General features: G+C 42.8%; 1 pseudogene; it reads left to right on the top strand.

Moving 5' to 3' along the window:
* The window catches only part of LOC115619246, a 53,890-nt pseudogene that overhangs the window by 37,018 nt on the left and 3,195 nt on the right, over positions 1-13,677 (top strand).

Here is a 13,677-nt window from a genome sequence, read left to right as displayed (position 1 = left end):
TTGCATAGTTCTGAAGAACTGGAGCAGACTCACAAAAGAGAAGTCTGTATATAAGCATTGTTTTTAAGGAACTGTGAGCCCTTTGCATATAGCCAAGACTTGTTAATCCTTGTTCAGTTACAGCTGTCCACCTGAAAGGCTGGTGTAGCAACCACCCTACAGCACGTTATGTACCAGTGACTTAAACTAAAACATATTATCAGCTAAAATAAGTCTTACGAAGCAATTGTGTTTTGCAAGCTTTAACTAGAAATTAGTGACAAAGCTTTCTCAATATTTTCACACCCTTACTCCAAGCTGCGATAAAGCTATGAATAACTCCTTTGCGAACTCTCTTGCCTCTGTTGGAATAAGTCTTTCATTTTTCTCAGAAATGTTTTAGAGGGCCCTTCAGATCTTTTAGACAGTCCTAACTTGCCCTTAGGAGTTAGACCAGATGGTGTCCATCAAGAGAAAGTTTCTTCAGAGAAGCTATGTAAAACACCGCAAAAGATAGTGATGAATGAATTATTCCTGGTTTTCAAACGGATCCTTCAAGTTTTATTAATTTTTTGTTGTTTTGTAAGTTGAAGCTGTTGAGGTGAAAGAAATCTGAAGCATATTTTGTTTATAATTCTGAAAAAGTTAATAGGTGTTAAAAAAAATAATCATGGCCTACTCTGAGATTCTATAAGGGAACCTTTCAGGTGGTGATCACCACTCCTAAAATTGAACCCCTTAAAACCAGCTCAGTTTTGGTAGTGAAATCTCAAAGTACTCATAATAACTTTTTTTTTTTCTTTTTTTAATCTAACTTACATATGTCAACTATATGCCATTTGGAAAGTTTAGCTTTATATGTCTATATTCTTATAGAACAGGAGATGAGCACACACAATGCTTTTCTAACATATGTCACTGTGGTAGGCTTACCTTTGCAAATCAGCCTTTCATGCCCCAAATTAGGCAACAAGCACTGGATTGCAATTTTTGAAAAATGCAAGCCTGAATTCTTGTTCAATGTAATCAATAACTCTATAGTTCAGGGTACCCTGAATCCAACTGCAAATTTCTCCGTGACCAACTGCTGCTATTGGGAGAACATGGCTCATTCATAAGACTTTTCTATTTCTGAACTTTGGTGTCCCAGACCTAAGAAAAATGAGTTCCAGAGTTTCACTGGGCTATTGGAGAGCTGGGTGCACAGACAGGGAGGAGAGGTATGGTGCCACCATTGACTTAAGGTTGGTCCTGATTTGTACCTTGGTGCAGATTAGAGCCACATCATGACAGCCTAAGAACATCCTGTGATTCCAAAGGGCATTGCAGCACAGCAGAATAGCTTGACAATCCTTAACGGAGGCCAGAAAGTACTAGATTTGAAGAGTTCAGGAAGTGAAGAGCTGCCAATGGGAAGGAATAAATCACATCCCCATTCATTTTGGCTGTTGTTCATTTGCCTTGAGGCAGAGCAAGTAAATTTACTCTCTGTAGGGTATTGCCATCTTTACATTCCTGAATATTACTCAATGTACTGTATAGATTTTATCAGGAGTAGAAATATCTCTCTGTTCTATGAATTGAATAATCATATAAGTGGAAAAGTTATTTATATTACTTTTTGAGGTAGAAAAAAATTTTATTTTCAGGTATCATTAACCTGATTCTGAGTGGTCGCTTAGATTCATGCAACATATCCCATCAAAATCCTCGCACTCATGTTTAAATAACACAGACACAATCACACTCTTGCTCAGCTGTGCGTGCACCTGCTCATTAGTTTTATCTATACAATATATAAAAGTGAATTGATATATTTTAACACACTTATGTACCAGCATTAAAAAAATGTGGCTATTGAAAAACATTTTAAAATTCTATTTTCATAAACCATATTTAGCAGTATTTATTGTTAAAGGTTAGCTTTATATTTATCAATACATATAGTAGATTTTATCAATATAAATGCCGGGTTTAATGAGACACAAAGTGTATTTGTTCTAACAGACACACACAGACACACAAATGCACATAGAGCTCTCTACATAGCTGTAGATCCATATCGGTTTAAATTGGGTAATTACACTGTCATAGCATGCATTTAGCAGCATTTACTATGACTATATTTTTTTATACACGCACACTATATTTGCTATAATACACGCCACACCCCATATCATCAGATTTTACTAATTGAATATGGCTTTAAAATATATATTTTTAAAGCTTTTATTGTTTTAAAGGGGGGGTTTATGATAAATGCTGTGTATTATGCACACAATTTGTCATAATACATCCATATGCCTGCACACTCTGTGTATCTAGATGTCTATATACTGTTGCACATACAGCTATAAATAATATAAATATATATTCATACAGCATATTTAACAGGCTTTAATAATCTAGGTTTATATTCATGTGTCTATAATTACATATTTTACTGTTATAAAGGTCTGTGTTTAATATCCATTATGCATTATGCACAATGTATGTTTGTTACACCACACAGATGCATGTGCAAGTGCTCACACACACGCACATGTGTGCACAGCCCTTACTCTCACTGTGTCTATTCATATAGCAATTTAATAATTGTATTTCCATATAGCATATGGAACAATTAATTTTAATAAGTTTTAAATTATTTTAACACAAAGGTGCATATAAAGATGTGGCGTAACTTCCACGCTGTTATGGCTGAGTTGTTGGGGTGAAAGAAAGAGAGCCTACCAAATGTGCAAGGCCCCCCAACTGCTCTACCGACTGAGCTAGCCATTACGATTTAAAAAGTTCGAGACAAATGTGGCTTTCCATAGTCTATCTTGATCCCAGTTCCCCCCTTTTTTTTTTTTTTTTTTTGTTAATATGTCTTTGAGGGAGCCTGGTGTGGCCGATAGACAACTGGGCACGCCACCGCTACCCCCATGTCCCCTCGCTTAAGAGCTTCCCACCTGCAGTCCTGCCATCGGTCCTCTGGACCCCACCCCTGCTTCCCTGAAAATGTCTGCAACTCAGCAGGAGGAGGAAACAAGTCCGGCTCCTTCTCCGGATCAACAAAACCAGGATCAAAGGGGTCCGTAGTGTCGTTAGGATCATCAGGGTTATCAGGGTCATCACCCGACTCAGCCGCTCCTGACAGAGGCGCTTGCGCTGTGAGGATCGTCGTGGTCAGCAGTGAGGACTGCGACGACAAAGGAGGCGCAGACAGGGAGACAGAAGGGGGCGCGGGGGGGGGCAGCTGGTGATGAGGCTTCAGGAGATTTTACCCCCTCACAAGCATCGGTAGCTTCCTTAGACGTGACAGCATCAGAGGCAGCGCTGGTCTGTACCTGGCAAAGAGTGGCCAGGATCTGCCACCAGGTTGTCAAATGCTTCCCTGCTGTGGGGTCCCCGTTTGAAGCAGCATCATGCAGCCATTTACCAACAATTTGCCAAGCAGGGATTTGGAAAGTGCCGCCAGCTGGAAAGTCAGGCACTTTATCACGGATCCATTCTAACAAAGTCACAAGTTGCGGACCCGATACGGGCCGATGCTGAGTTTCAAGCAGACGGCGCATTACTTCCAGACTGCGCTGCTGATCTCGGGATAGCTTCCCTCCCATGGTTCCCGACCACTCACCTGCTTAAAGGTGATGGGTGCACAATATCAAAATCTCCATGGCTCCTGGTTCAGTCAGGCTATGCCACCGGTTCGGGCTCTGTGAGCCTCCTATTCATGTCCCTCTTCGAGTGGCCATTTCTGGCGTATGAAGGGCACGGACTCAAAGCATCTTCATGCAGCGAATCACTTTATTACCTATTGCTCTAGCTTTTATACCATTCTAGCAAAAGCTATTTTTAGCCTATTGCCTATTACCTACCCATTAGCGTTCCCAAGATCAAGGTGGAAGTGGAAACAAACCTAAATAACTAATTTTGTTCCAGTTGAAGAACATACGAAGAACATATCTATACCACTGTATGCTGGATAAATCTTGCAGAACACTTAATGAAAGAGACCACAAGGTCAAAAAGATACAAGAAAAGAAGTTCTGGATCAAAAGAATAATACCTCCTTTTTTATCCTTTTACTGCTGCAAATATATATATATACATGCACAATCTCCCCTAGCCCCGTTTTAAGATTGCCCCTGTTACTAGAGGACCTACTTGCTGCCAGGATACCGATATCCAACTCCTTCCTGCCCTACATCCCTGGCTTGCCTATGTCAGGAAAAAAATATTCTCCTATATCGATTCATACTAGATCAAGAATTGTACAAGAGGATAGTAAATCACTTTTCAGTCCATCCATTTTCAAGTAACATCTAGAAAAGAAAATAATAAAATGTGATGAACTGACTGAAGCCATTATAATAAAAATGAATGAAGCAGTGCTATTAGTATGCAGTAACCATTTTAGCTCTCACATCAGATGTAAGAAAAATCAGATATACAAGGAGGCTTGTTTTAGTTCTGTGCATACATCTCTGTATTCATGGTATGGCTTGCAACAAAACCTGTAACTATTCCACAACCTAGTGAAAATAAACGTGATGCAGCACAAAATGCACTCTTCGGCTAGATTGGTAGATCTTTACCTGGCAAGCATATCTAAAACTTCCTCTCAGGGAAATTTCCCACCTCCTTTAAGTCTTTTATGAAAGTTCTCAGTTTACATACTTTTCCACAACCACAATTATCTGTATTACTCCATTAAACCAAACATTGGCTTCTGCAATCACAATCATGTCTAAAAAAAGCTGATACCAGCAGGCAGAAGTCCTAGGGCACAGCAAAGAATCCTGATATATAGCTTCCTCCCTGATCAGCCTCAGGCTCTGAATACATCACCTTCTGAGATGCTCAGCCTAGAGAGAGACTGGACTACACCTGGTCCTAAACCTAACACACAGTGTTTGTGAGCTCCTTCCCTCCTGACTGTTTGCCTTACTATACTAACTGTTTAAATCACATTCCCTGTCTTCATAAGGGAAAGTGTTAAATAGAAATGTTAACTTATAATGTTCGAAGAAACAAAAAGCAGGACATAGACAATCTGTTGACTAATTCCAGGGTTACTGCTCTCACTCACAGGGGATTCAGACCCTCTCTTTGGAGCCCAATGGGACAGTAGAAGCAATATTTACCTGCCACCTCCTGCAGCTGATGTGGAGAAAATTAAAATCAGCTGCACGAAGGAGCAGAAAGCATTTGCCCTCATCAGAGAAATCCTAGATATTATCCATATGTAGATTATCTTGGTTTATTCAGTAGTATTCATCAGTATTTTTACATCAGTGAAAATATTGTTCTCTTGGGTGAAAAAGTTTTGGCATATCTTTAGCTTTCTGCCAACCATTACAGTGTAGAGACAGGCTGTTCAGTGGTAGCTGGCACTGAGGTGGGAATATTAGCTGGAGATAAAAGTGTAGCTAAGACTTGATTTTATGGTAAAGAAACACATTACAGACACATGAGACATTACAGAAGAGATAGAAAGAAGTTGAAATACATAAAAAAAAGCAAACAGATGGAGGACATCTTTCTAAAAGCAGATAGAATCTACAGATAATGATTTATATCCCAGTTTTATTTCCTCTAAAAACAATGGAAAAAATGACCTCAACTTTACTTGGAGCAAAGTTAGATTACTCATTTTATTTAGAGCTGCCATTCCAAATGTGGTATGCTTAAACTACAGCGCATTGAAGTAGCTTGTGTAAATTCATTAGCACTGGTCAGTCAGAGTCTAGCAAAGCATCTCCTTAACCTAATAAGTGATGACAGCAGTAACTATTCATGCAATCTATTCTGAATAGAAGTGTTAATTCTGAGCTCACATGTACTATCTCGTCTTGGGTTTTTCTTTTTCCAGTCTATCTGGGGTTTTTATGGATGCTGTTACTGGTTGCCTATGGGCAGAGAGATCCCAACTCCTACTACTTAAACACATTGAGAACAGCTTTACAGATGGATTCCAAGATGTCTACAGTTATCAGGATTTTTTCACATGGGCAAACACTACCTTGGTCAAAAATCTTTATGGATCATATAAAGGTGCAGAGTCATATTGTTTCACTTCAGTTTGCCAGATTCTGAAACATTATCTTTTATACATATCCCTAACTTGCACATGCATATTTGACTGGAGAAAGAGACTGTGAGTGTGTAAGGCTAGCTTGGATTCTTAAAATATGAATACTTGCGGATAACAAAAACCCTATAGCTTGATGCCAAGTTTAAAGTGCTCTGACATTTTCCTTATATTTAATATAAACCAAAAGTACTTCACTGTTGTCGTGGTTTAAGCCCAGCCGGTAACTCAGAACCATGCAGCCGCTCGCTCGCTCCCCCACTTCTTCCCCCCACTCCCGAAGGGATGGGGAGAAGAAATGAAAGAATAAAAATCCCATGGGTTGAAATAAGAACAATCCAGTAACTAAGGCATAATACAAAACTACTACTACCACCACCATTAATAATGATAAGAGAAATAACAAGGGGAGAGGATACAACTCCTCACCACCTACTGACCAATACGAGCCTGACCCGAGCAGTGATCTGGGCCTTCCGGGTGACTCACGCCAGTTTATATACTGGGCATGACATGCTGTGGTATGGAATACCCCTTTGGCTAGCTTGGGTCAGGTGTCCTGTCTCTGCTTCCTCCTGGCTTCCTGTGCCCCTCCTCACTGGCAGAGCATGAGACTGAAAAAGTCCTTGATCAGAGTAAGCATAACTTAGCAACAACTAAAAACATCGGTGTGTTATCAGCGTTGTTTTCAGACTAAAGTCGAAAACACAGCACTGCACCACCTACTAAGAAGGAGAAAAATGAATGCTATATCTGAACCCAGGACAGTATCCAACCCTTATTCCATACCATTCATGCCATGCTCAGATCCCATTTTTTTTTCAATATACTATCAATTTTTGTCTCATATATATATACACACACACAAAGAGACAGATATCATTCCTTAGTCAATGGACCATCCCTATAATGTTTGCTGATTCATTCAGTCCATGATGTCAGGCTCCATCTCTTGCAACAGTATTTCAGGGCAGGAGAGATCGCTGAACTCATCTGGTTTCATCAAAGTTCATTCTTTGTTGGGGTGAAGACTGGAGGGAAGTCAGGGTCAGTTGATGGTGACCTGAGGAAAGTTGTGCTGCTGCTGGCTTTTCCCATGACTTTATTCTCTGCTGATGACCATGACATCACACATCTATTTTTCAAAGCCCAGACTGGTGGAGATGGGCATCTAGCTGATGGGATATAGAAGTGTTATATAGCAGGCAACAGCATACAAATGAGTTCATTGGCTGTTTTACCCCAAAATTAAATCCCCTTGAGGTACACAACAGACATGCCCATCTTCCCGCATTACACACCAAGTATATCCAGGTCCCTGAGCAAAAGCAACCCCACGAGTGGGTTTGCCTTTACCTGAAGCAGGAATAACCCAGACTGTCTTCCCCAACAAATTCTTTATGTGCACCACAGGAACTTTATCCCCTTCTACAGGACGTAAAAGTTCTGATTGGGCTGGGCCAGCCCTGTTGGCAGATCCCCTAGTGTTGACCAACCAGGTGGCTTTTGGTAAATGTGTATCCCAGTGTTTGAAAGTCCCACCACCCATTGCTCTCAGTGTAGTTTTTAACAGCCCATTATACCGTTCGATTTTCCCAGAGGCTGGTGCATGGTAGGGGATGTGATATACCCACTCAATGCCATGCTCTTTGGCCCAAGTGTCTATAAGGTTGTTCCAGAAATGAGTCCCATTGTCTGACTCATTTCTTTCCAGAGTGCCATGTCGCCACACGACTTGTTTCTCAAGGCCAGGATAGTGTTCTGGGCAGTGGCGTGGGGCACAGCATATGTTTCCGGCCATCCAGTGGTTGCTTCCACCATGGTAAGCACATGGCACTTGCCTTGGCAGGTTGGTGAGAGTGTGATATAGTCAATCTGCCAGGCCTCCCCATACTTGTACTTCAGCCATCGTCCTCCATACCAGAGAGGCTTTAACCGCTTGGCTTGCTTCACTGAAGCACGTTTCACATTCGTGAACAACCTGGGTAATAGTGTCCATTGTTAAGTCCACCCCTCCATCATAAGCCCATCTATATGTTGCATCTCTGTCTTGATGGCCTGAGGTGTCATGGGCCCACCGGGCTAAAAATAATTCACCCTTATGTTGCCAATCCAAGTCCATCTGAGCCACTTCAATCTTAGCAGCTTTATCCACTTGCTGGTTATTCTGGTGTTCCTCAGTGGCCCGACTCTTGGGCACGTGAACATCTACGTGGCGTACCTTCACCACCAGGTTCTGCACCTGGGCAGCGATATCTTGCCACAATGCAGCAGCCCAGATGGGTTTACTTCTGCGTTGCCAGTTGCTCTGCTTCCATTGCTGTAACCACCCCCACAGGGCATTTGCCACCATCCATGAGTCAGTATAGAGATAAAGTACTGGCCATTTTTCTCATTCAGCAATGTCCAAGGCCAGCTGGATGACTTTCACCTCTGCAAACTGACTTGATTCACCCTCTCCTTCAGCATTTTCTGCAACTTGTCCCAGGGGACTCCACACAGCTGCCTTCCATCTCCGACGCTTTCCCACAATACGGCAGGACCCATCAGTAAACAAGGCATATTGCTTCTCACTTTCTGACAGTTTATTATATGGTTGTACTTCTTCAGCACACATCACCTCCTCCTATGATGACATTCCAAAATCTTTGCCCTCTGGCCAGTCCATGATGACTTCCAGAATTCCTGGATGACTATTTCCTATTCGAGCTTGTTGTGTGTGCCGTATGAAAGGCACGGACTCAAAGCATCTTCATGCAGCGAATCACTTTATTACCTATTGCTCTAGCTTTTATACCATTCTAGCAAAAGCTATCTTTAGCCTATTGCTCTAACTCTTATATACCAAGCTATTTTATCACATCATGTGTAGTTCCTGGTTTACAGTTTTGTTTTTTCAACATTCTTCGTCGTTTCACAAACAGTCCCAAAATAACCATTTCCTTATCTTTCTGTTCTCCTGCTCCTGTCCAGCTGGGTTGCTCTGCTTGATCACACAAAGCTTCTTCTTTAACTCTTTGTTCTCCAGCCAAGCAGATACCTCTCTCTGGCAATAATGAAATAGTTTCCATCCTCTCCTACATCTCCCCCTTCTTTATTTATCTATGAAAGGGCAAGGTTTGCATATAATTGTGTGACCATAACCTGATTCATACTTCGTTCGCTTGATTGTTGAACACAAGAAAAAAGACAAGGAAGACATAAGGCAATCATTATTACAGCAATTAGAGCTATGAAAATAAACCCTGTGATATTTTTGACCCACAGTCCAAAATTCCTGAGCCATGAAGACGAACCAAAAGCGTCCCACCCCTGATTTAGCTGCAAGGGATACTCTTATGAATCGATTCTGAGTAGTTGCTTAGATTCATGCAACACATCCCACCAAAATCCTCGCACCCATGTTTAAATAACACAGACACAATCACACTCTTGCTCAGCCTCCTCCATGTGTGTGTATCTGCTCATTAGTTTTATCAAATGTGCAAGGCCCCCCAACTGCTCTACCGAATGAGCTAGCCATTAAGAGTCCCTTTTTATTTTTTAGTTAACATGTGTTTGAGGGAGCCTGGTGTGGCCGACAGACAATTGGGCACGCCACCGCTACCCCCATGTCCCCTCACTTAAGAGCTTCCCACGTGCAGTCCTGCCACTGGTCCTCCAAACCCCACCCCTTCTTCCCTGTAAATGCCTGCAACTCAGCAGGAGGAGGAAACAAGTCCGGCTCCTTCTCTGGATCTACAAAACCAGAATCAAAGGATTCTGTAGGGTCGTTAGGATCATCAAGGTTATCAAGGTCATCACCCAACTCAGCTGTTTCTGATAGAGGTGCTCGCGCTGCGAGGATCGTCGTGGTCAGCAGTGAGGACTGCGACGACAAAGGAGGCGCAGACAGGGAGACAGAAGGGGGCGCGGGGGGGGCAGCTGGCGATGAGGCTTCAGGAGATTTTACCCCCTCACAAGCATCGGTAGCTTCCTTAGATGTGACGGCATCAGAGGCAGTGCTGGTCTGTACCTGGCAAAGAGTGGCCAGGATCTGCCACCAGGTTGTCAAATGCTTCCCTGCTGTGGGGTCCCCGTTTGAAGCAGCATCATGCAGCCATTTACCAACAATTTGCCAAGCAGGGATTTGGAAAGTGCCGCCAGCTGGAAAATCAGGCACTTTATCACAGATCCATTCTAACAAAGTCACAAGTTGTGGACCCGATATGGGCCGATGCCGAGTTTCAAGCAGACGGTGCATTACATCCAGACTGCGCTGCTGATCTCAGGATAACTGTGATGGTGTTCCCCATTGCGTTCTCAGCCGCTTACCTTCTGTCCTGCAGAATGGTAATTATGGTGCTCCTCGAGCTTCCTTTCAGCTCTATGTCTCGAGCTTCCTTTCAGCTCTGTCTCTCGACAGTTGTGTAATTAGTGTGGCCCACTTACTCCATGTAGCATCAGTTGCATGATGTGTAGAGGAGACCCTGCCTTTGAACATCCAGCCCAGCACAGGCAACCAGGGTGCCAGGAGAAGCTGTGCCGCAGTACCAATCACTTCTAAAGCAGCTCAAACCCCTTCATAAGCTGCCAGTATCTCTTTTTCAGTTGGAGTATAGCTGGCCTCAGATCTTCTGTATCCCTGACTCCAAAAGCCAAGGGGTCGACCTCAAGTCTCCACTGGAACTTTCTGCCAGAGGCTCCAGGTAGGACCATTCTCCCCAGCTGCAGTATAGAGCATATTTTTCACATCTGGCCCCGTCCAGACTGGTCCAAGGGCTACTGCATGAACTATCGTTTAATTTGTTCAAAGGCTTGTTGTTGCTCAGGGCCCCATTTGAAATCATTCTTCTTCCAGGTCACGTGGTAGAGAGGGCTTACAATCAGACTGTAATTTGGGATGTGCATTCTCCAGAACCCCACAACACCTAAGAAAGCTTGTGTTTCTTTCTTGTTAGTTGGTGGAGACATTGCTGTTATCTGGTTGATCACATCTGTGGGGATCTGGCAACATCCATCTTGCCACTTTATTCCCAAAAAGTCAATCTCCTCTCCAAGTCCCTTGACCATACTCCGTGTTATGGCAAAACCGGCCTTCAGAAGGATTTGGATTATCTTCCTCCCTTTCTCAAAAACTACTTCTGCTGTATTGCCCCACACCATGATGTCATCAATGTATTGCAGGTGTTCTGGAGCTTGCCCCTGTTCCAGTGCAGTCTGGATCAATTCATGGCAGATGGTAGGGCTGTGTTTCCACCCCTGGGGCAGTCGGTTCCAAGTGTACTGAATGCCTCTCCAAGTAAAAGCGAACTGTGGCCTGCACTCTGCTGCCAAAGGGATTGAGAAAAACACATTGGCAATATCAATTGTGGCATCCCACTTGGCTGCCTTTGACTCCAGTTCATATTGAAGTTCTAGCATGTCTGGTACGGCAGCACTCAATGGTGGTGTGACTTCATTCAGGCCACAATAGTCTACTGTTACTCTCCACTCTCTGTTAGACTTTTGCACTGGCCATATGGGGCTATTAAAGGGTGAGCAGGTCCTGCTGATCACTCCTTGGCTCTCCAGTCTATGGATCAGCTTATGGATGGGAATCAGGGAGTCTCGGCTGGTGCAATATTGCCACCAGTGCACTGTTGTGGTCGCGATTAGCACTTGTTGTTCTTCGACCTTCAGTAACTCCACAACAGAAGGATCCTCTGAGAGACCAGGCAAGGTGGACAGCTGCTTCATTTCCTCTGTCTCCAAGGCAGCTATACCAAAAGCCTATCAGTACCCTTTGGGTCTTTGAAGTACCCTCTCCTGAGATAGTCTATGCCAAGGATGCATGGAGCCCCTGGACCAGTCACAATGGGGTGCTTTTGCCACTCCTTCCCCATCAGGCTGATTTCAGCCTCCAGTACAGTCAACTCTTGGGATCCTCCTGTCACTCCGGAAATACAAATGGGTTCCCCCCCTTGATACCTTGATAGCATCAGGGTACACTGTGCACTGGTATCTAATAGAGCCTTATACTCCTGTGGGAGTGATGTGCCAGGCCATCTATAACTGTAATGTTACATTTTTCAAATTTTACATACTTTTTCCACATATTCATATATATGCCACAGTTTTACATGAGTTTCATCCTGTGATTCAAAATAAGATTGGCAGATAGGTGGCCCTATAAAGCTTTTCCTCAGGAGAGCTCTGTTTGCATCATGACTTAGGTCACTGTGAAGGCTAATTATGCAATATCCCCATGTTTCTCTAGGCATATTCAGTAATAAACATGACCCATTTTCCAGCTCACACTGAAGAGTAAATATTGAAATGCATTAGCAGAGCTGTTCATTGGACATGACAGGCACTGACCAACTGTGGCCAAATGAACACTGCATACAGCTACTCTGCTTTGTGACTTGAAGCAAGTCCCTTTTCTCCTCCAGGCCTCATTTTCCTTCTGTATAAAATACAGATAGGTAGTGATACTGACCTCTGTTATATATGGATGTAATCTAAGAACTCAGTTCAAATCAACACAAGGGCTTAAATTTCATTACTATTTTGCTTACAGTGTTTTTCAGCAAAGAACCTATAACAAAACATTAATGCATCAGTGAATCATAAATTAAATGAAGAAATATTATTAGTAATTCTGTCATATTGCCATTGCTGCTCTTTTCCATCTCCTCTTTAGGATTCATTACAGATGGCAATTCCAAGCTGGTGAGTAGCGCTCGAATTCACCAAATAAGAGTGAAAGAAGACACCTGCCCTATTTCTCCCAAACTCCAGCATGTAATTCAGGAATGCCATGCTCCGTATTCCCTACAAACAGAAGATACATCAATTTATGGGGAACACTGAAACGCTTCAGTTGTTGATAACTCCTCTGACTTGAGCTCAGCGTGGCAGTATCAGAATCAGTTCAAACTGAGAGGGCAGCCCAACTGGGGCAAACTTGCCATCTACAGGGGAGGGGGATACATGATTCACCTGGGAACTGATCCTAAGAATGCCTCCAGGTACCACTTGTATTCTTGTAAATTATTAGTGTATCTGCTGTGGCATCAGTGATGCTCTTTCCTCTACCCTATTTAAGATTCATTTCAGATTGTATCCTGAGTTTTCCTGCTGTACACTGTGCTGAATATTGTAGATATTACTGTAGTGCTATCATTGTGGTTTATGTTCCTATCATCTTGGTCCATGCTAGGTAACAACCAGGATCCAAAATTAGAACCTTTTCCACCTAACCTGTATGAGGTAAATGATCGGATATCTGATGCATCTCAGGTTTAGCACTGGCCAATATCTGGTACCTGCTTCTCCAGAGGAGCCAAAAAGAAACCTAATAGTACAAATATCCCCTATACCCAGACTTGACCAGATGTCCTCTTGAATATCTTACCTCTGGTTTACTCTTTCTCTGTGATAATATCCAAACACCCCCATCCTCCATGTGATACTGTCTCTTTCCAGTATGAGTTAGACCACTGGCTATACATTTTTCCACAGAATTCTCCAGTACCTTTTCAATGTCTGGCTAGACACCTTGTGTAAATCTTCTGGCAGAGTGATGGGGGAAATTCAGCACATCTCAATTGCAAAATCCCTGAAAAAGTGGAAAGCATCTGAGCCAAATCCAAACT

This window comes from Strigops habroptila, chromosome W, assembly GCF_004027225.2.
Source record: "Strigops habroptila isolate Jane chromosome W, bStrHab1.2.pri, whole genome shotgun sequence".
Classification (NCBI taxonomy): domain Eukaryota; kingdom Metazoa; phylum Chordata; class Aves; order Psittaciformes; family Psittacidae; genus Strigops; species Strigops habroptila.
The sequence above is the reverse complement of the archived record's forward strand: the minus strand, read 5'-3'. Positions and strand labels throughout refer to the sequence as shown.